At 50.0% G+C, this 23,105-nt stretch overlaps 1 protein-coding gene and 1 long non-coding RNA gene across 5 annotated transcripts in view; one reads left to right on the plus strand and one right to left on the minus strand.

Annotated features, from left to right (window-relative positions):
• Tspan18 (tetraspanin 18) overlaps nt 1-23,105 on the minus strand; it is a 133,334-nt gene that overhangs the window by 60,245 nt on the left and 49,984 nt on the right. The window lies entirely within an intron of this gene.
• Nucleotides 20,817-23,048, plus strand: LOC121140442. Its single transcript, XR_005877280.1, has 2 exons — nt 20,817-21,058; nt 21,770-23,048. It is a non-coding gene; the product is annotated as an uncharacterized LOC121140442 (long non-coding RNA).

The raw sequence follows: 23,105 nt of genomic DNA on the forward strand, positions 1-23,105 counted from the left end.
GGCCTCATCCTGCTTGTGAAGGGAAACAAAAGCCAGTCCTGGCTCTAAGGGTCCGGGGAAAGTTCCCAGTCAGGAGCAGGGAATGCATTGGTTAGGGCAGGGCCCCACTATTTCCTTTTCAGAAGCCATCAAGGACAGAGCCTCTAGTCTGTGACCACACTGCCCGCAAGGGTGATTGGTATCCATTCTAGGGAAACAGATAGGGAACAAGGTGGGCTGGTAATTTCTTTTATTGTAAGCACCAGCAAAACCTTTGGTGTACAACTGGTGTTAATAAGTGCCCATGGCACAAATGAAGGAAGAAATTGACAATATCAGCCAGAGCAAACTAAACTGGTCCTAGTCATTGGGGGTGGACGCCTGGCCCTATGTTTTCCTAGGCTCTGTCTTTTTCTTCTCCCCTGGTGGGACTGAGCTGAGAGACTTTACAAGCACAGGCCAGGGGGTCTTGGGTTTTACCACTGAAGCCTCTCCTTCCTCCCATTGTCCAGACCAAGGGCACTGTGTGTAGGTCACAGGGGGCCCTGACTGTGCAGGAAGGAAGGAGCAGAGGGGCTGGCCCCCTTCCTCCATGTTCCTCTGACCTTGCCCAGCTCGTTCCTGTTATGACTTGATTTCTTCTGTCCTCAACCCCATGGCTGGTGGTCAGAGGTCTGCAAAGAGGCCCACTGATTAACCAAGAGGGGGGAAGGGGCTACAAATCACTCTGCCTAATAAATAACCAGGGCCATAAATTAGGACCTTAAACAATGACAGCAGGTGGGGGCAGTGCCAAACCTTCCCCCTCTGACAGAAGAATGCAGGAGGTCTGAGACCCTGGGGTCACTGGCTGGAAAGCTGAATCCTCACTGGTGAGGGTGGAGGATGGAGGAATAGGGGGATGGGAATGGAGGGGGATGGGGGAATAGGGGGAAGGGGTTGGGGGACTGGCAAGACCAAGGACTCTGTTTGAACCACTTCTTGGTGGAAGGCTAAGAGAAAATTCCAGCCCAGGTCCTAAGACATGAGATTCAAGCTGAAGGGCTCCACTTCCAGAAGCAATGGGACCTCGGGGCAGGGAACCCACCCCCTCTCCTCTTGCTCCACTTTGTTTTATTAGGGAGCAGAAGTGCCCTCTCTAGGACTCTTGCTTCTTCTGTGGTGACCTTGGGAGCCACATGGGGGGGGGAATATGGGCTCTAAATGATATGAGAAATGCTTCCAACCTTTCGCTTGTTGCAGGCTAAAAAACTAGCATGGGCGAAGTAAGTCTGCAGACTCTTGAGACCTGTTCCATTAACCATTGTTTCATCTTCATTTTCCAGAAAGCTGAGGGAAAACCCTGGCAGCAGGGGAGCCCCAGCAATCTAGAGACCTCAGATGAGAATGCTTTAAAAATCAGGATCTGCACACCTGCTTCCTGTTCTTCTCAACCCATACAAGCTTTGAAACATCCATCGCCTACCCTCCACATGCATGGATACCTGTTTCCTGCCTGTGTTACAAGGCTTCCCAGAGGAACTGTCCAGTCTAGTGCAGTCTCTTCTCCACCTCTGCCTGATTGGTCTCCCTCTCCAGATCTGTAGAGGGGTCCTTCCTCCATCACTGTCATAGCGAGGAGGGTCTTGACTCCCCAGATGCTCAGTTCTTCAAATGGAGCTCCTCATCCATGGGGCAATGCCCTTCAACATGCTAGCAACGCTTGAGATCACAGATGCATCAAACCTTGTATTCATTATACTTTCCTATACATAGCTAATTTATATATTAGCTACAGAGATTAGCAATGACAACTGAATATGAAACGGAATAATCAAAGCTATAATGAAAGTTACGTGAACACGGCCTCTCTCAGCATCCCATTTTGCTAGTTTGGTTTGTTCTTCCCATCATAATCTGTTTCTTAAAGGAAGCACTTTGATATTTCTCTTTTGTGTATCTGAGTTGGCAGCAGGGGTAGAGCTTTGGGATCATTACTAAGAAGTAAGAACCACTTAAAAATACACATTGTGACACAGTAATTAATCTGAAAAACAGAATAGCTACTAAGTGCCCTCTGGGATGGTAGTGCATCCATCTTGGATACACTGGACAAAGAGATGATTCTTGTTCTCTGGATAGGATGGATCAGGGATGGTGTAAGATTTCATCTCACTGTTCAGAATGGCACACAATATAAAGCTTATGAAATGCCCTGGAGTCTGACACTGGGCTTTGGACCTGCAGGCATGCACTCTGCCAGTGGAGTCACATAGCATCTTAAAAGCCTTCTCTTCACCCCATCATGGCACAGCTCATTTCAACAGGATTTTGGATGTGACATTCAAACCACAGCTCGCCTGGAACAGTCACAGCTTCCAGGAGCCTGGCCACCTGCACAGCCTGACCACATAGCAGCAACCTAGCACATGGTAGGCAATGTTTTTGTTGGGGATGAAGACGAGAAAACCATTTGTAGACTGCAAAGGCTCTGAGTCCAGATGGGCAGAGGGGTTGCTCCATCTCTTATAGGGAAACTGAGGCTCCCAGAAGGCCAGTGCCTAAAATCATATGGCCGATTAACAAGTAGCCTGTTGCTTGCAGACCCAACAACTGTGTGAAAAGACTGTGTACTTGGGGTTGGGGAAGCAGCATTTATGTAAGCCTAGCTCAATTCCCAAGCGGGGACAAAGAGACAGCAGTTCCTACTCAGCTTCTCTTCTGCTGAGTTTATTATCTATAATGTTCTAATTAAAATTAAGCACTCTCAATAATCTCCAGTGAGACCCAAGAAAATGTCTGGCTCTCAATTTTAGCTCCATGAGAAATAGTACAGTATCATATCAGCCAACATTATCTGACCTTCCAAAGGTTACCTGCTGCCTCCTGTACTTCAGCATCCCCATGTGTTCCCAAGAAAGCAGAGGCAGACCTCTCTGGCTTCAGTATCTATGGTTCCACGATATTCTCATTTGCTTTATTAGACATCAGGAACTGCCTTACCTGTCCCCCTACACCTTAAAAAAGAAACACTTTCTGCATGTGTGTGTGTGTGCCCCAGGTTTAACCCATCTGCCCTTCATAGAAATATTAGAAAGTAGGTGATGTTATAGAATGGATGAGAATTCTAAGACCCAGAAAGTTCAAGTAACTTATCCAGTAATGAATAGCAAGTAGGTGGCCAGATCAGGATTTAAACCCAAGCACTCTAGGTGTTATGCTACACTGGCCTCTCAAGCATCCTTTTATAAACTATTTATGGCTTCTGAGAAGCAGACAGTGGATCAAGAAATGCCATCCAAGCACCATGCCTGGGACCAGGGAGCAGAGCTGGTCCCAGGGAACTCACCCTTGTCTTTAGAGGCATAGGCTCAGCCTGGTTTATCAGCCTGCCTGGAAGAACAGAAGCCGTGAGGACTTAGGGTCCCATCACCAGTTGGAACAGAGTCAAGATCAAGAGTCAGTCCAAGCGAAGGAGGTTGACAGGCCACAGTCAAGGAGGCTGGCCATAGGTGGGTTCTTCCGTCGGTCCCAGGAGCTCAGAGGTGCCACAGTTTTGTCTCTCTTGGAATTCCAGGAACTCTTATAATACCATGAGAGCCTCCTCTCTTGGCTGGTGGAAGGGCAGATGACCCTGTGACCTTTGTAGTCCCTATGAACCAAACCCCTGAATCACACTGCTGATGAGTCACAGCATGTCTCTAAAAAAACCAATGTTTGCAAAAATTGAGTCATTGATCAAGCTTTATGTTACAGACTTCTCAGTAACATAAAGATTCGTGCTGTCACAATACTCATTTTAATAAGGTTTGACAACAGAGTACAAGTATGAGAAACTATGTATGATGGAAAAAAGAGAGGGAAGGGGGGGATAAAACCTTCCCAGCTCAGGAAAATGGGAAAAGCAGAGTGCACAACAGAGAGGAGAAAAGTCAATTAAATCATGATAATTACTTCCGCTGCTGTGCCCAAGAGCTGCGGGAACAGCTATTAATTAGGACTTCCATGTTGGCTGCAGCCGTTTGACTTCCACCAGGCTGCCAGTGTGCTCCTTAATGACATTCTCCCCAAGAGCTGATGTGTGAAAATATTTTCACCCTGGCAATTAGCAGTTTTAAAGAATCACACACACACACACACACACACACACACACACACACACACACACACACACTACATATGGGGCCATGTCCCTGTAACTGCATGAAGTACAGCAATTTTTTCTGTTGCCAACCCTGATTCCCCAGAGTCCCTGTAATCACCAGTCCCTCCTTGCTCTCTGATTAGCACTACAAGAATCTTGTTTAGGTGTAAATTCCTGTATTGAAGTTCAGACTCAGGCTAAGAGAGGGCAAAGATGTAGCAGAGACGTACACCTGCTCTGCCTCAGGTAAGATGATCCAGATCAGCCCAGAGAGAGCTTCTGTGGAAGCCCATGACTTCCGAGGAAGGGGCTTCAGAAGGAGAGAATGCCCCTCATATCTAAATGCACATCAAGATAACATCATGCACCCATGGCTTCAGGATGAGGAAGGGTTCCAGATGATTCTTGCCTTTGGACAAGAAGATGCCTTGTTCCACTCAGCCCTGTCCAGCTTAACTCTGCAACAGCATGGTCAGAAAGGATGGGAGACGTCACCTGGGCTACTTAGAGGTGACTAAAAATCATCCCCAATGCTTTCAGAGCCCGAGGCTCTTCCAAAGATGTCATAGGGTAATCTTGAATACTTTGTATCATCTGGTATTATTTCAATTGAGTAACTTGCTACAAAGTATCCAACCAACCTCCCGCCCCCAAGGACAACTGCAGTCTACATCCTCCTCTTTTCTGTGCGAGGATAAGAAACAGAAGTTGGTGGCTGTAAGGGCTGCTGGGGAGAGGGAGCAGGAGATACTGTGGTGCTTCAGTTCTTTTCAGGATAACCCATATGCTGGCCTACCCTCTTGTTTCTAAGAAGAGAGTACCAGGGACTCAGGTCTCATGCAAACACAGGACACTGGAGCACCCCCCACCCTGACCAGTGGGAAACAGACCCCCAAGAGAATGGAGTGGAGCCCTGCCAATGCTTAGCAGCTAGTGGGCAGAGCCAGGAAATCCTGGAGCCGCTGGCTCTTGGTTCTCTCTGGCTGCAGAGTAAAGGAGAGAGGAAAGCAAGGGTCAGAGGCCTGGGAGGGCCTTATCCTGAAGGATGTATAGAAATAGCATGCCCTGACCCAGGAGGGCTGTGAGGACAGCACTCCTTCAGGAAAATGCCTTTCCTGTCATTCAGACACTTCTGCCCCGGCCAAGCTAAACAACAGGGCTCACTCACATCACACTGTAGCTGCTTGCAGAATGGGATATCCTGACACACAGGCAGGTGCACCCTGTCCTCCTAACCTAAAGAGTGTTTTAGGCTAAAGGGGACAGATGTCAGCACACAGCCTGCAAAGAATCCAACATCTGCTTGCCCTTATGAATTCTCACTCCCCCTTTTCTGGCCAGCTGATCTCGTTTTGGCTACAGACCTCTCCTCAGGGTCCTCATTGTTGCCATGTTCAGTAGGAGTAGCCATGGTGACCTCTGAAGGCTCTGCTGGGCTGAAGTTCAGAGAAACCATGCTAAGAAAAGTATCTGGACCACAGTGACTGAGAGTTTAGAGCCAGGGTCAGGAGTTGGATGGGACTTCAGCTCCAGGGACTTCTTGTCCTCTGGGATGCAAACCAGAAGGAGACCTTGCATTGCTCATGGAATACGGTATGCTCTCAAGAGCAGGAGCCTGGGTCAGTGTCCAAAGTCCTTGTGCACTTCAGCTGCAGTTCACGTGTCTTCCATCCCCCTCCTGCTGCAGCCTCATAGTGTCACTGCTGAGGGGTCTCAATGGGATGTGATATCTCTGCCCATTAAAGAATTAAAATACAAGGAAAATCTCACCCACCAGACTTTTGCCTTAAGTTTCTACTTTCAGATCAGGATGGTGAAGAAGCCACTACCTTGGAAGTTGCCATCATTATTACCCAAGAAAGGTGCCATTCCCTATCTGCTTACCGGTCATGGATCTAACTCCTAGTTCCTCGGTGAGACAGAGTGGCCACCTTCCCAACCTTGACTTAACCAAATGACTCACTTTGGCCAGTGGGATGCCAGAGCTGAGGTAGGATGTGTCTGAAGGCAGGACCGCCAAGGCTCCTTGCCTGCGGGTCAATGGCTACAAGAACAGGTCTCAGTAAAGAAAGCTGCTTCAGCCAGAGCCCTGGATGAATATTAAGAACAGGTCACAGATCCCAGAAAGCTTAGACTCAAACAAAAGTTGTACAAGAGACAGGAGCCCAAGACCTGAGATCTAAAGGAGCCCTACTAGGTAGCTGCTGGCCCGCAGCCCTTAACCATGAGAATCAAAGCTGTGTGGAGCCACTGGGCTTTAGAGACTTTTGTTAAGTGAAGTGATTTTGCTGGTGACTAACACAGCTTCCACTTCACTCTGCTGACAGACAGCAAGGCTCAAGCTGGAGCCCAGGGTGGTCCTTGGGCACACTCAGGTAGCCTCTCCAGCAAGCTGACCTGGAGATAGCAGAAGCCAAGCTGGACTTGAAATATCCACTCCCAGGCTCATGCTTCCTCGAGGGAGGCTTCACCCCAGAAACCCTCCTGGAGGGGCTCACACAGGCCCCTGGTACTAAAGCCTGCCTGGCCATAGGCTGCCTGCCCTGAAGTTCACCTGTAATCCTAGACCCACCTCTGACCCAGCACCTTCCACTCTTCCAAGGCAAGACCGAGTTGAAATGGTATACAGAGGAAAGGGCAGTCAGATGCTTGGGTGGCCATACTGCCAGCCTCCTGCCCATCCTCCACACCTAGGGGTCAGCTACTGGGACCACTCCACTCTACCTGCTGGAAGAATCCACCACCAAAGGCAGACAGGCTGGCAAGAGTAGGAGGGGACAGAGGTTATCTTCGCAGTGGTAGATGTGTTGCTGACTCATGCCCCAAATGACCCTTCTTAGGATACAGCCTCCCTTCCCAAGCAGACAGAGACCCTCTGACACAGTTGCAACTTTTAAACCTGTTTATGGTTTGTCCTTGTAGCTGACATATCTGCTACAGCAAATCAGTGAGTTGCTGATGGATGGATGCACGCACGGATGAATGAGCAACTGCACAGATGAGTGGGCACACGCATGAATGAATGGGCACATGAGTGGGTAAATGGGCTCACAAATGAGTGAATGCATGGGTGAGTAGGCACACAAATGAAAGGGCACACAAATTAATGAATGACTGCAAATCATGCATAAATGAGTGAATGGGCATGTGAATGAATAAGTGACATACATGAATGAATGGGCACATGGATGAATTAATGAAAGCACAAATGAATAACTGGACACAAAAATGAATGAAGGATTCTGCCACCAACCCTTATGGGACTGGTCCTCCTGGCTGGCCCTTCTCTGAAGCTACAGCTCTAACCCAGGCACAATGCATGCACAAAGCAGACCCACAGTGTGGCAGGAGCAGATAGTGGTCTTGCTTTGAGATATGCATCCTCTCTGTCTGCAGCAGAGAGGAGCTGGCAGTGGCTGCAGATGCACATCATGACTTCGGAACAATTTTCCTGGTAAAGGAAAAGAATCCTGGAGGCTCTGCCCCAGCACTCAGAGAGATGGCCCAACAACGCCGCATTCTCCACCAAACAATGAAGAATTAAACCACTGCGGAGGCCTTTCTGACTTTTGTCTGTTTTCTATTTTGGGTTTCCTTTGAAAGAGTACTTCTGCTGCTCTGTGAAGTTTGACGATTCTGAAGGCTGTCTCCAAGGTCCCGTTCCCAGGGTCTCTGGGCCCTTGGTTTTTATTTTCATGTCTCAGCATCTTGTTCTTCTCACTTGTGGATGTGGCTGGATCCCATGCATACAGAGTGCTGGCAGGGGTGGAGCGATATCTGCCCCACTCAGCTTGGTCTTCATGGTGGCCAGATGGTGCCACAGACCTCCAGCTCAAGCTTTCCATGCTGGCCTTGTCTGTGACAGGCTTTGAACACCTTGCAATATCCTCTGGGCCACATTTGCACCATGCATGTGGCCAGGACCTGGTACTGTTGCACAAAGCCCTGTCAGGCTCATTCAGAGACACCAAGTATTGGGGTAAATGCTTGGGAAGGCAAAGGGTTAGTGCTTGGAGGTCTCCCCCAGCACAGTCAGCTAACTGGGAACATGAAAAACCCTTTAAAAACTTCACTCTTATATGATAAAACATACAGCTTACACACCTGAGTCTTACAACAGCCATATGGTGAGCTCATGGACTCTGCCAGGTACCTTACATATGTTGCCCCATCCATACAAAGGCAAGCTTGTTTTATGATTTCCCCACCTTCCCCATGGAAACTAAGGCTCAGAGAAGTTCTGTGACTTGTCTGAGAACACGCAATAAGCAACAAACAGGACTCAGGTCCACTCAAAACACCCTCTGCCTTTGATTTATCCCTGAATCACCACCTATGGGTCCCTGTCCACTGTTGTCCATTGACCGTTTCTGCTCAGGATCACCTCTGCAAGCAATTTGGCTAGACACCTTTCTTGGAGAAGGAGGACATGACAAACTGCCGATACCAGGTGGGACCTGGTATAAGTCATCATAACTGTAGAGTATCTGGTCTACCTACCTGTGCCCTGGGAGGGTCCTGGAGCACAGCACAGGAATGTACAGTGGCTGCTGAGAGGTGAGGAGCATAGACACTTAGAGAGAAGTAAGAGCCACACTGGAAGACTGAGCTGCCCTCTGAGTGCTCATCTTTGTCTCTGTGTCTGTAACTGTCTCTGTCTTTCTCTGTCTCTGTCTCTGTGCCTGTGTCTCTCTCTCTATGTCTAGCTGTCTCTCTGTCTATCTCTCTGTCTCTCTCTGTGTCTGTCTGTTTGTCTCTGTGTCTCTATGTCTATCTCTCTCTGTCTCTGTCTCTCCACCATACACTGACATAGCAATACTTCCAGGAACCCTAAGGTTCTACTCACCCACACAGCAGTGGCACAGGGCAGGGTTGCTTGTGCATCCTTTCCTCCCTCAGTGATCCTGTGACCCCCAAGGCTCAGCAGCCTCACCATGGCCCAGTTAGATTGGCTCATGATCTTGACCTATGCAATGTGGTAATTCTGTGGGGTTGGAGGTTGACCAGATATCTCCCCTGGGGCATCTTCTCTACCTTTAAGATTTGGGATTAGACCAAACTACTTCTCCATCCCTTCTAAAGGCAGACCCTGCTTTTTAAACCCTGATTTAGCTTTCCAAGGTCTGAGGAAGAAGCTATCATTAAGGTGACCCTAAAGGTGGTGCTCAATGAAGATGGGTCCCACTATCACCAGAGCTCTCCTGTCCCACCCTGCATTCCAGATGCCCAGGGAACTCCTCTGAGACTGTTTATGCATCACAGAGAGCAGAGAAACCCTTTAGCTAGTTAACTAGAGGCTGCATTGTATTGGACATGGAAAGTGTCCATACTATGGAGGAAGGAAGCAGACAGTCAGTTCTGTTATGTTGCTGGGACCTGGATGAACACAGTAAAACTTCAGACTCATGTAGTCATCACTGTAACTCTAGCAGGGAACCAAGGCCCAGGGAAGTTAAGTTATGCATCTAAGCTCACACAGTCAGGAAGTAGCTAGGCTGGGACTTGAACCTTGGTCTACAATATGAAAAGTATATGTTCTTTATCCTAGCTTTGGGACCCACCTGGCTTTGGGGTTGGGGTTACAGAAGATGCTCCCAGCTTGGAGGCACCCCTGGTGAGATTTTTGAGGCTTGCTTTAATGACAAGCAACCCCAATACAGAGCAAGTCAAGGCAGGCATCTAAGCCTGTTTCTCCCGGGGACAGAGGAGGATGAGGCTACTGAGACCAGGGCTGGTGGCACCTCACCTGTCTCTTGGATTGTCTTACTGAGACTCTGGGCTTCAACAGGGCAGAGTCTTCAGTGACACTGATGGCTGGGGTCCCAAGCAAACAGTCCTGTGACTGTCCACTGAACAAGCAGTTTAGATGTTCTGAAAGCACCGACACAACACAGGCTGTGGAGGTCATTACCAGGAAGGACTGTGTGGACCTCATGGCTTGGTGCAAAGCATGCCTTTCTTCCCCCTCCTTCTTCACCCAGACTTTGAGTGACTCTGAGGGCTTCAGAGGGGCAGAGGAAAAAACTCAAAACATCAGATCATGGCTGGGGATGGGGCAGAAGTGGGGGTGGGCTGCAGGGTGAGGTACTTGTACACATTTAAAATTCTAATTACGGAAGAAGACGATGAAAGAGTTTCAGCTCCATTTGTACAACAGGAAGCCTATTATTATTTGGGATGAGACAGATATTAGCCAAATTCTTTAATTATAAATGCCTGCCGGGTAATATTAAGAAATGACAATGGGGCACATATCCGCCCGTTTGTTTAAATTGAAGGAGGTTGGGCTAGCGAGGTGGCTCAGCCAGAAGACGCATTTCATTTACCACATAAGCCTGACAGCCTGCGTTCAATCCCCAGAACCCAGACAAAGGCAGAAGAAGAGAATCAACTCTATAAAGCTGTCCTCTGACCTCCACACCCACGTCCTGGCACAGGCGTGCACATGCATGTACAAATCCTGCATACACAATAATAAAAGAATAATAAAGAAAAAATGAAAGGGTTTGGAGACATAACTCAGTGGTTAAGAGCACTGTCTACTCTTATAGAGGACGCAGGTTCAATTCCCAGTACACACATGGTAGCTCACAACCATCTGTAAGTACAGTTCCAGGGATGCTCTCTTCTGACCTCCATGGGAACTACACACACATGGTACATAGACATACAAGTAGGCACATAAAATGATCTCTTAAAATGAAGGGGAGACAGCTGAGTGTACAGTATGCCTAGTATGTGGAAGACACCGAGTTCGACCCCCAACAACCTTAACGATAAGGCTACCTGGTAAACTATAAGAGATAAAAGTATCCAACCATAAAATCCTATTTCCAAAGTCTGTGTGGAATCACAAGTGTCATATAAACAGGGCGATTGGCAGTTAACACACACTGTGGTGAGAAGATAGAACTAGAGGCTGCCCGCGAATCCATATAGCCACTGGGGAGCCAGGATATCAATTCCAAGAAATATCAAATCCCACCCCCTCCCCACAGAGAGCAGACCCCAGGGAGTAATTTCATGTTCAAATTGCCTTCTAATCCTACAAGATTGCAGCCCCCCCCTCCTGCCGCCATCCTTGGGCCTTTGGGAGGATGCATTTGAATATCAGCACTCAGCCTGTGCATTGGATGAAAGTGAACACTGAGGTTCAGTGGTACCCCAGCACCATCTCACAAGAACAGGGGGATGTGATGGAGAGCCCAGGGTGCCCTTCCCAGGAGCACCCTTCTGTAGGAAGAGCTTTCTTTACGCAAGTCTAGACGCTTCCTGTCACTTTCCTGACTCTTGATCAAAACTGCAGATGTCTGTGAACCGAGGTTCTGAAATGCCCAGCAGGACAGGTTCTAGAGGAAGATGGCACGGGCTCCCTATATGTCTCCTGCTTCTTCTAGCCTCGTCCACTTACTTCACCTCTCTGAGTCTGAGTACCTTTGCTTCTAAACCAGCAGTGATCTCATTTCCCTTAGAGGAATGTTGGGAAAGAAAGTTCCATTCCTGAAGTACCTGGTACATAATGAGAACATTATATAAAATACAGCAGAATCATCCTAGGGATGATGCTAGGAAGGTGCCTAGGATGGGAGAGCGCTTGCCATGCAATTAAGAGGAGCAGGGATGGTGCCCCAGAACCCATGTAAAGCTAGGCATGCAGTGTGCATATGTAATCTCTATACTCATGGACAAGAGAGGCAAAGAGAGGATTCCCAGGAACTCACAGGTCAGCGCCCTGGCACTCAAACAAGGCAGAAGTCAAAACCAACACTGGAAGAAGTCTTCTGACTTTTACACCATGCTATGACACCCTTCTGCCTACACAGATATACGCAAACACACACACACACACACACACACACACACACACACACACACACACGCTCATGGGAGAAATCAAACAATAGCTCCATGCATGAGTAAGACAGTTTCTTCTCCAGGCTCTATTCCCATCTTGGGCTCACAAATGGCTGCCTCCTGAAGGCTATAACCAACATATAGCGTTCAAGAGACCTCTCCAGGTCCTGGACCAAGGCCAGCCCCACATGGCCCCTCCCTCATGCACTGGGAGTTGTATCTCCCCTCATGTCCCATGGGGGCCACCTGGGACTTAAAATCAACATCCAGAGGTCTCCCATGAAATGGGTGCTTGGCAAGTAACGGGCCTGTGGTCACCAGGCCCATATGCAACACTGCAGAGATTCAAACCCAGGAGTGAATTGTAAGCCTGTGACCACCCTACAGGGATGATAAGACTCTAGGGAGACACTTGGGTCCCCACCTTGGCTGTCATCTAAACTGAAATTCCCCAGGAATATCATGCTGGGAGAAGGGAAAGACAGAAGCTTGGTGCCAGATAATGGAGGAGCCTGCCTCCCAGGAAGAGATTTCACACAGTTCTGACAACTTGTCAGACCATTCTGCAGTAGAGAGTGGAGCTTAGAGTGATGGGTCAGGACCACACCTTGACAAAAACAAGCTGTGACACCTCTTTCCCTCTTTTAAAACCCAAACTTTATGTCAGGACCCTGAGAATGGTCATAGGAGGTCACTGGTCCTCTTCCCACGGTGGCCACATTAAACCCATCTTTCTCTGCCTTTCGCTGCTGTTTAATTGGTCAACTGGAGCTGAGTGGCTGAGCTGAACTTGTTAGGGCTGCCAGGACCCAAGCTCTGACCCTGAAGGCTGTAGTGCCTGCTCCCTGATGGCCAGTGTGGGGAGCAGAGGGTGTGGCACTCAGCTGCCCTCCATCTTCCTGTGTGCACTAGCTATGTCCCTGTGTCCACCTAAACTCAGTTCATCTCATCTCCAGCACCCAGTCTGTACTATTCCTTACAGAATGCTTTTCTTTCAAACGACTTCAGAACACATCAAAAATGAACAGGGTTCGAGTTCACATGACTTGAACAAACCACATGGCACTGTTGCCATCCTTGTGTTATGATTGACACAGGTCTGCCAAGGACTTCCTAGATTATTTGACCAAAATCCAAATAGTTGTTAGAGAGTCACCGGGATTAAAGGCATTCAGCCCCATGGTGAGTTAGACACATTTTTATATAGGAATGAGTGACAATAAAAGTATAGTTGGGGTGCTGGGGACAGGGTTCAGTCAGTAATGTGCTTTGTTTTACAAGCTCGAGAACCTGAGTTTGAACCCCAGCCCCCATATAAAACTGCCAGGTGTGGTGGCATGTGCTTGTGGTCCCAGTGCGGAGGGGGCAGAGAGAGAAGGGTCCTTGTGACTCCCTGGCCAGTAGTTGTAGCCCAGTCGGTGAGCTGCTGCCAATGAGAGAGCTTGCTTTGGAGGTGATGGACAGCACTCATGTAGAACAACACCTGATGCTCTGCAGTCTCTCTCTCTCTCTCTCTCTCTCTCTCTCTCTCTCTCTCTCTCTCACACACACACACACACACACACACACACACACACACACACACACACACACACGGGGTGGGGGAGAGGTGAAGGGGAGGGAGAGAGAGAGAGAGAGAGCCAGAGCTGTTACAATCTGAGCAAGTTTGAAGTTGTCAAGGCAAAGTCCACAGGTGTTGATGAAAAGCAGAGACAGATCTTGGGGAGCATCTCCGAGAAACCCCCGCTTCCCTCTGACAGGCTGCAGACAAACAGAGCTAACAGAGACTAATTATGAACGGCTAATTATGAAAGAGCCTTGAAAACACAGGAGGGCCTCTCGTCCCCCATAGTTCAGGCTCCTCCCTGAACTATGATTCCAGCAGGCACTTGTTAATTGTCAGCGAGCTGCAAATGTTCAGTTTTGTAACAAGCAGCGGTATGTAGAAGGAAGGTGTGCTGGATTGAACAGCATCTCCTCAGAATTCTCATCCATCCACAACCTCTGAACATAGCCTTATTTGGAAAAAGTCTGATGAAGTAGCTAGCAGGATGAGGTCATCCCAGGTCCCATGTCTGCGCCCTTAAAGAGACGCAGGGATGGGTCGGCAGATTAGAAGATGTGGAACAAACAGCAAGGGTGGCCAGCAATGCCTCGGCAGCTGGGACAGGCGGGGAAGGCTTCTCCCCTGAGCTTTCAGAGGGACTGTGTTTCAGCTGCATTTATATTTTAGGCAACTTTCGGTGTCATGATTTTGAGATTGTATTCATGTTGCTTTAAGTTTCCCAGTCAGGGTCCAGTTGTCACAGGAGGCACCTGACACAGAAGGTAGATACAAAAGTCCAGAGAGATCAAGAGACTGAGTGGAGACCCCCATACTAGTTCCTTTTAGAAGTGGGGCTAGGAAGCAGCTTCCTGGCCTTCACCTGGAGCTCATCCAGAAAGAACTTGCCACTTCTGGACTCCCACAGCCAGACGAGCCCATGGGGCAGAGGAGGGCCCCGAAAACCCTTCCTGAGGCTTCCTGCCTAACAGACCTCAGATGTCCTCCCGGGAGCCACTTTTTCTACATGTCCACCTCACAAAAAGCTATGCAAGCAGCCAGAAAGCCCCCTGCCCCAGCCAAGTCCCTCTGTGTATTCTCTCTGCAAAGACACCAGTATCCAGGGCTCCTGCCTTCCTTCCACCAGGTCGCGTCACCCAGCAGTGACCAGCCCAACCATCTTGGCCTCTCTTGGTGGCATGTAGTGATGGCTCCCGTCAGAAAGGCAGGGTACATCCCACATGGTGTCGCAGTCACAGAGTATCCCTCGCAGTCCCCTTCCCCAGGGCAGCTGGGTTCCCATTACTAAACACAGCCCACAAAGAACTATTATTTCTCCATAAACTGACTCTTCTCCTCTTCCCAGGCCCTCTGGGGGCTGGGCCATGCAGATCACCCCACTTAAACACCCCGTTGTGTTTTTATTGCTCAAACTCCATCCCAGATCATTAGCGGGTTGGAGGGGAGGGTGGGGGGAGTGGAAAGGTTCTCTGTTTCTTCTCTGCCTCCTCCCCCACCCCTTCTTCCTCAGAAATGCAATCCAGTTGTTGTTTTAGGCTGGGATTTGTAAAAAGCCTTTGGACTTAAAAGAAAAATGTCGATCCAGACCTTAAGGATAAACACACCCCACTGTAAGTGCAAGCAGAGAGCTACTGCAGGAGCCAAGGAACCCCAGACCTGGGCCCATGATGAATCACTCCCTCCACCCACTGCCCCCTGCTATCAGCGAAGAGGCTTCTGGGAGGCAGGTCTGCCGAATGGAGAACTAAGCATCTCTACCTATGTCTTTCTTCTATCACCAAATGCTGTCGGCATCTCCTGTGGGCCAGGCACACAACATGCTGGACCTGGGCTACGGGGAACCTGCACAGCTGGGAAGTGTGACCCTATAGGAAATCATCATCTAGGAGCAGAGAGGCACAAAGAAGAGCAGCTTGGGACATTCTGGTCTTACCGTCATGGCTGCATAAATGCTTGTCAGATTGCCATCCGGGGACAGAGTATGTTGCACAGAGGGGATTCAGATTTCGGGAGGAGGTGAGGAGGAATCTTTACTTTTTTGCTTAAAGCCTGGCTCATCATTCAGACTCCATCCAGCTCTTTCAGTATTTTTCTTGAGGCAAGGTCTCTTTACATAGCCCTGGCCATCCTATAACTCGTTATGTAGACCAGGCTGGCCTCTAACCCATAGTGATCCATCTGCTTCTGCTTCCCGAGTATTGGGATCAAAGGCTTTACCACCATGCTTGGCTAGTCTCTAACTTCCTATTGTCCCTAACAGCTCTAAGTGTTTCCTAGGTGTGTGGGCACAGGGACTTAAGATGGGACATTTCTGACCTTGACCCATCCAGTCTGTCTCAAAGCCCACCTGTTGCTGGTTGCACTGCTCCCTATGTCCACCCCTAGGGACTCTGCTCTACCACAGGGCTGTGCCTTCATATCTCCAGTAGACAACTCTTGATCTCTTTAGCCTGTGGTCTGTTTCAGACCCTCAGACCATCGGCCCAGTTCCGGGCTCCTAAGCACTTCAGCAGCCTGGCGCTGGCCTGCTTTTCCAACACTACTGTCCCCTCATCTCTACATGTTGTAGAACTACCATGGCAAGGGAGTGTCCCTTGGCTGGAGTACACCAAAGTTTCCCACATCCAAGCATGGGCACAGACTGTACTATGACCAGGGAATGCCACCTTCTCAACCTCAGTCTTCATGGACACACCAGTAAAGACTTTCTCTACCTCTCTTTCAAGTCCTGTCCTCTGAAAAGCCCAAACTGTACCAGTGGTGCCATCAGTACTCACCTGTGCCATGGTCTACAATTCTTCTTTTTTAATTTAAGTTAGAAACAAGCTTGTTTCACATGTCAATCCCAGATCCCTCTTCCTCCCCTCTTCCCCTGCCCTCCCCACCAGGCCCCCCAGTCTCCTACCCAACCTCCAATCCAATCCCCAGGGAGGGTGAGGCCGTCCATGGTGGATCTCCAGAGTCTGTCATTTCATCCAGGGCAGGGCCTAGGCCCTCCCCCAAGAGTCCAGGCTGAGAGAGCATCCCTCATTGTGGCATGGGCACTCAAAGTCTGTTTGTACGCCAGGGATAAATACTACCCAAGGCCCCATAGATTACCTAGGCTCCTCACATTCAAGGGGTCTGTGTCAGTCCCATGCTTTTCACACAGCCATCAATCTGGGGTCCAAGAGCTCCCCCTTGTTCAGGTCAACTGTTTCTGTGGGTTAAACCAGCCCAGTCTTAACTCCTTTGCTCATCAGTTCTCCCTTTCTGTCACTGGATTCCAGGAGTTCAGTTCAGTGTTTAGCTGTGGGTGTCTGCCTCTGCATGGTCTAAAATTCTTGTTATTTTCTTACTAAGCTAAAATCTTCTGCGGTAGAAACTTGATCATAGAAACTGCAAAACCTTCCACGCCTGGCAAACATCCAGTGCTAGCTGGGGGGTGGTCTAGGAAAACATGTGGTGCTCAAGTTATAGGTGCAATACGCAAGTCTCGTTTGAACTGTGTGTATCTGCCGTTCCTCCTCCACATCCTCACCCCCCCACTGTCCATCCCACCAAGGGGCTGGTGCTCTGTTGTGGTCATGGCTCCCAACAACACACAATGCTCTCAACAGCACGTAGTGATGACCAGGTTTTGAGCAGGCTGAGGGTAGAGGTGGGACTGGACGATTCTTTAATTTTTCCCTCTCGCCAGCATTCTGGGGACCAGCCTGGACATACCCCATAGCCATCTCTCCCCAAGGTCCACAGCAGGGTGCATGAGTGTGTGGGATGCGCGTGTATGCCCTGAGTACAGCACTCTGCCTGCTCCCGGTGGGCACTTGGACTGCTAGAGACTTCTGTCCCCTTTCTAAGGTCTCAGCCCCCATCAGTTTCTCTAATTCATTCTCCATGCTGCAGCCAGAGGGATTTATTTAAAATGCAAATTCGTCCCTGGAGTGCCTCTTTTTCTGTGTGCTTAGATTAAGATGTAAACCCCAGCCCCAGTCAGCCGCCTTCCCTTCACAGCCTCAACTGGGTCCCCAAGCATCGAATGATCAGCCAGTCCCCTTTACACAGGGTCCACAGCCCATCACAGTCTCTGAGGGTAGCCTTACCTCAACCACACATGATTCCCAACACCTCTCCTGTGGCCCCTTCACCCTGGGGGCAGGCACCTCTAGTCTAGTTGGAAGTGCAGGGTTGACAATCTCTGACAATGACAATCAACTGCTATCATTCTACAAGGTCAGAGGTGAGACTTGGAGCAGGACAGGCCCTTCCCGGGGGAGGCAGGACACAGCCATGGACTGAATCCAGCAGCTTCCTTCCAGGTTTAGACTCCCAGTCACATCCTGAGGGGTGCCATCTTACACCCTCTGTCCCTCAGCCTATCTGCAAAACAGCAGTGGGGTCTCCAGATGTCGGGCAAATGTTCATTTCCCTCTTGGCATTGATTGGGAACCTTTTACATGGTTAACACTGCCCATAGACACAGACACACCTGGCCAAGGCAACTAGCCCAGTGTCTAGGAAGTATGTCAGGTGTTAGCAGGTTCAAGAGCATTTGGGCTGAAGTTCAGTCAACAGCTTATAAAACTAAGGACTATAGTCTCTTAAGTACCAGTCAGGTGGGGCCAAGGGATGGTTCAGTGGGCAAAGCGCTTGTCATGCAAGCCTGAGGACCCGAGTTCAAGCTGCAGAACCCACACACAGTGGCACACATCAGTAATGCTCGTACCCCTAGATGGGAGACAGAGGCAGGGGAGCTGTCAGCCAGCCTGGAGTACACAGCGCGGTGGCAGAAACAAAAGACACCCCGCTTCAAGACGAGGCAAACAAGGAGAACTGGCTCCTGAAAAGTTGCCTCTGACCTCCATACTTGCAAACGGCATACATGTACTGTGTGCGTGTGCATGTGCACACACAAATCTTTAATTCTAACTAGAAATTAAAGACTGAGTCACTTGAGTCCTATCTCTGGCTTGGGAGATATAACTGTGACTTCCTGAACTGCTTGGAAGGCCATTAATTGGAAACGTTCTAAATCTTACAAGATCACTAGCAGGAGGTCAGGGAAAGGGCTCAGAGGGAAAAGGTTCTTGCTGCCAAGCCTTATGACCCGGGTTTCATCCCTTAGCCCCACATGAGAGAAGGAGAGAACTGACTTGCCACGGTTGTCTTCTGACCTCTACCTGTGTGCTATGGCAAGAATGAACTTAAACAAACAAATAAATAAACTCAGTACGGCTTTTTAGAAAAAGAATCCTGCCCAGCATGAGGCTTTCTGATAAAGAACAAAAGGATAGCATTGCCCCTTTTTGATAAGAGTATATTTACGTTGTCTTATCAATCACCTGAGCAAGAACATGCCCCTCAAGTAAGTTGCCTGTTCTGGAGGCTTTAGAAACATTTAAAGCCCACATAAGATGCAGGGTCTACCAATAGTCTCTGTGGCCACCATCCACTCCCACCTGAATGTCCTGCTCTGCAGCGGTCCTGAGGCCACCATCCACCCTGAGTGTCCTGCTCTGCAGCGGTCCTGAGGCCACCATCCACCCTGAGTGTACTCTCCTCTATCCTGCACTAAACTCTATCTGTTCTCTGTAATACTCTGTCTCACTTGAATTCTTTTGATGGAGACAGCAAGGACTGGGTAGCTGAGGTGAGTCTGGAACAAGTTCTCGGTGTTGCTTGAGAGACAAGAACAGGGCAGATGGTAACTGCTTGCTCAGGGGCAGTGCAGTCCACGGCAGAAGGAAAGATAAGGCTGCAGAGAGGGCCAGTGGAATGGCATTTGGTGCAGACCTTCTGAAAAGGGAACTAGCCCTTCATTAATCAGTGTAACTGATCATGTGAGTTGTTTTCAAGTATTCACAAGTATACACTCACAGTACTGCCAGGGACCCACGACCCAACCACTCAGTGCTGGCAATATTTATCATGTGTTCACAGATGTGCCATTAAACATGGTGTGGCTGGGAGGCAGGAGATGTGAGATCCAGGTCTGGCTTCATTAGACATATGGCCTTAGGCTCTCATCAGGCCACAGCCCCTCAGCTCGGCTGGGACTTGCATAGAAGTTGTTGAGCCCTTGGCTTTTCCCAGGAAAGAGGCACCAAGCTGCTGAGGGGAAACCTGGGCAATTGCTCCTGTGTTCACCCACCCAGTGCTTAGAAGCTCCTTCCAGGGAAGGAGCCACATGCACCTAGGAGAAAACTGGCCCAGAATCTTCTGCAGGCAATTGCTGCCTAGCACCCTGCCCAGGCGCTTTGGGGAGAGAGCAATCACCAATGTAGAGGGAGCACAGCACCTCTGTCAGCTTTGAGAGTGACCCCAGGCACACTGTGGCCTTAGAGCTTCAGCCAGAGCTGAGCCTGGCCAGCAGGAAAGAGGAGGCCTGATCATCAGATGCAGAGATGTTCTAACAAGGGCCGGGTGCTGTTGAGGGCAGTTCGAATCTTAGCCCTGCCTCTCACGCACAACCCAAGCGAAGAACACTGCTTTCCATGCCTCACTGCAGAAAGGGAAAACAGTGGTACCTAACGCCTCAGGGCTGACACGCAGTAAAGGTTCAATAAACAACTCTACACAGTATTCCTGGGAGTGGGAACCCCACAAGGGAGTTTTATTCAGCCCCGTCCAGGCCTGACCAGCATTTGCTTTTCTGTGTCCCACGTTCCTGCTTATTGAATGGAGTAGGACGGGGCTGTCTCTTCCTGAGTCTGTCTGGCTCCATCAAGTCCACCCCTGCAGGGGCAGATGGATGTCTGTGGAACTGAAATGCACTTGGGTGGGGGAGGGACCCTTGGGAAGAATGAACTGGCCAGTGCATAAAGAATAAAATAAAGAATCTGCGGTTAGAGCTGTTTGGGGGTTGCAACCTTGGACCATGGGTTTAGGGTGCCCCAGGCAATGAAGTTCTGAAGGTGAAGAGGGATAGAATAGGGCTCTGGAGTAGGGAAAATCCCTTCCTCTCCAGGCCAGTCTAATCTGGTTTTCCAAATAGACAAGGGTTCAGGAAGGTCTTGGGCAGGGGTGAGGAATGTTCACAGGACCCAGGGGAGGGGGCAGAGGGGCTGCAGCTTGACAAGCCTTCCATTGTGTCTTGGCCAACTGAGGGCCCCACAGCGGCCACACTCTTGGGAGCTCCCAGAAGAACAAGGGAGGGCAGGGGTGGTGGGGAGGGAGGCCCCTCAGGGACAGAGTCTGAGAGAAGGGCAGGGGGAAGGGAAAGGGGCTACACAAGGGACAATGGAGCTGGAGGGGGCAGGGTGAGTCCAAGGAGATAAAGCTAGTTAGTGATCTGGGCTCCCCTGGAGGCCCCTACCCTACTCCATTCAATGAGCATGGATGTAGGAGACAGAAAAGCAAATGCTGGCCAGGCCTGGACAGGGTGAATAGAACTCCCTTATTGGTCTTACTGTCCCTTAAACGGACAACCTGAAACACTAAACCCTCTCTGTTTCTCTTGGATATGGCCCTGTCTGGCAGAGCCCCCTCAACCCTTCTCCAGCTCCTGACCAAAATTATACCAGCTTCCTGCTGAAAGCCTTCCAGTTCCCGGGCTTCTGGTATGTTCTGCCTCAGCTCCAGGAGGGCTAGGGGAGGGAGGGTGGGGTGGGGGGTAATCCTGGACAGAGTCCAGACCTGAGCTAGCAGCAGACTCCAAATGTGGGTTATGTGGCTTGGGATGGATGGGACACTGGGCAGAGTGGCTGGCCATGCAGGGTGGGGGAAGGGCTGTTTGGAGACTTCCTAGGTCCATATGCCAGGTCTGCTGCTGCCGGAAGTGTGTGAGTGGCCCCACCCTTGCATGCTGTGCTTCCCTCCTTACAAGTAAGGTTGGTGACGACAGGGTCCCTGTCATAGGAGCTTTCAGTGGAAGACTGGACTGAATGTTAGCTCCTGCCACAAGGGTGATGGTGGCACACACTCAGAGTGACCTTCAACAGCTGAAAGCCAGCCTGGGGCGTCACTGTGCCCTCCGTCCCTCTTCAGGGACAGCCAACCACTGAGCAGATGAAGGGGCCTCTGGTATCTGTAGCCATGCTGAAAGATCCTGCAACAGTGTGACAGGGTCTGGGCACTGCAGGGGCTCCCTGAGTTAAATAGCTTCTTCGTGCAGAACTTCTCAGAGCCTTTATTCCCCTTCAAGTGCACTCTAGACACCCAGAAATGGAGGCGCAGTACATATCAGTTCCTAGACTGCTTTGCTACAAATCCTTTAGGGCTGGGGGTCAGTGTTAAGGCCAACACCCCTTTATCGGTGTCTCCCTGTGCAGACCAAAAGACTCTTAAAACCTTGCCCTGTGACCAGCGCAAAGCCTGATGGGATGCAACTGAGAGTGATGGACAAGGGATGGAGGGTGACTCACAGGTGTTGTGTCTGAGCATCAGAGATGACAGCCCCACTGTGGTGAACATGGAGGTCATATCTCCTGGCAAGCTCAGCCCCAGATCATCTTTTCCCAGCTGCCACAACGAGAGGGGAGACAATGGGAGGTCCCACCAGCCTTCCGGTCCCCCCAGCCCTGTACCCTGCCTGCTCTTCTCCTCTTCTGCCCCCCCACATACACACCCCACCAGGCTGTCCTAAGTCTGGTCAACTCCCCATCTCCCTTCAAATGTGCAGACCTCTTTGGGTCTCTTGTGCCCATCTATGAAATGGGCTCAGTAAATCTCACCCTGATAACTTTGGGCTGTTGCGAAAAGTCAGATGAGCCAACGGTACAACAGGCACACAGTAAATGTCCATAGGGACCTCCTTACAGTCCTCAGGAGTCCCTCCTCTCAGGGCATCCAGAATTAGAGGGCAACGGTCAGCCCCAGGAAGATGCTCCAAAGGCACACACTTGAAACAGAGTGGAGGTGTCACCTGTGGGAGGGGCACATTCTTACCACCCACAAAGCCAACATCATGAAAACTTCCTAGCCCTCAAACTGAGAAAGCCTTGCAGACTCAGGTAGGAAACAAGTCCACACATCAGCTCAGCCAGCCATGGCAGGAGTGCAAGGGAGCAGCCAGGGAGGTGGGTTCAGCTCAGGCAGACCTCAATGGTTGCTGTGTGACAAAGGATATTCCTTCTTGTCTGGTCTGGAGCCTCTCCAGTGCTCAGAACAAAGGGATGTGACCAGGAATGAGTACCTTCTTTCCCCCTCTGGGCTCCATCCTGATATCACAACCTACAGGGAACCTGACCATAAAAATCCCAGGAGATCAGCTGGAAAAGTGACTCAAGTCAGCCCACACAGCCCAGGGCACTGGGTTTTCATCTTGTATCTCCAGAGCATGCAAATAGAGCAAGTCTTGTGGGCTGATGGAGGAACCCCAAAGGTGAGGGTAGCCTGGGACAGCGTACCCTCACGCCCCTGTTCTCTGAGTCAATTGAATGTTGAAAATCTGAAAGCTGCAATTTCTCATTGCTACATCCTCCCCACCACAGGGAACACATGCCCTGGGTCACTGCCACTGAACTCTGAAGCCTGACCATAAATAATTAAAATGAAATTACAGTTGTCAAAATAAATTAGCAGGGAACCAGGAGCCTTGCCATGCTGTGAGTTCTGCTCTTCTCTGAAATCTGACTGTGGGCACAGGGTCCCCTGAACACAAGGCAA

The sequence above is a fragment of the Mesocricetus auratus genome, unplaced genomic scaffold (assembly GCF_017639785.1).
Source record: "Mesocricetus auratus isolate SY011 unplaced genomic scaffold, BCM_Maur_2.0 Super-Scaffold_100004, whole genome shotgun sequence".
NCBI classification, from domain to species: domain Eukaryota; kingdom Metazoa; phylum Chordata; class Mammalia; order Rodentia; family Cricetidae; genus Mesocricetus; species Mesocricetus auratus.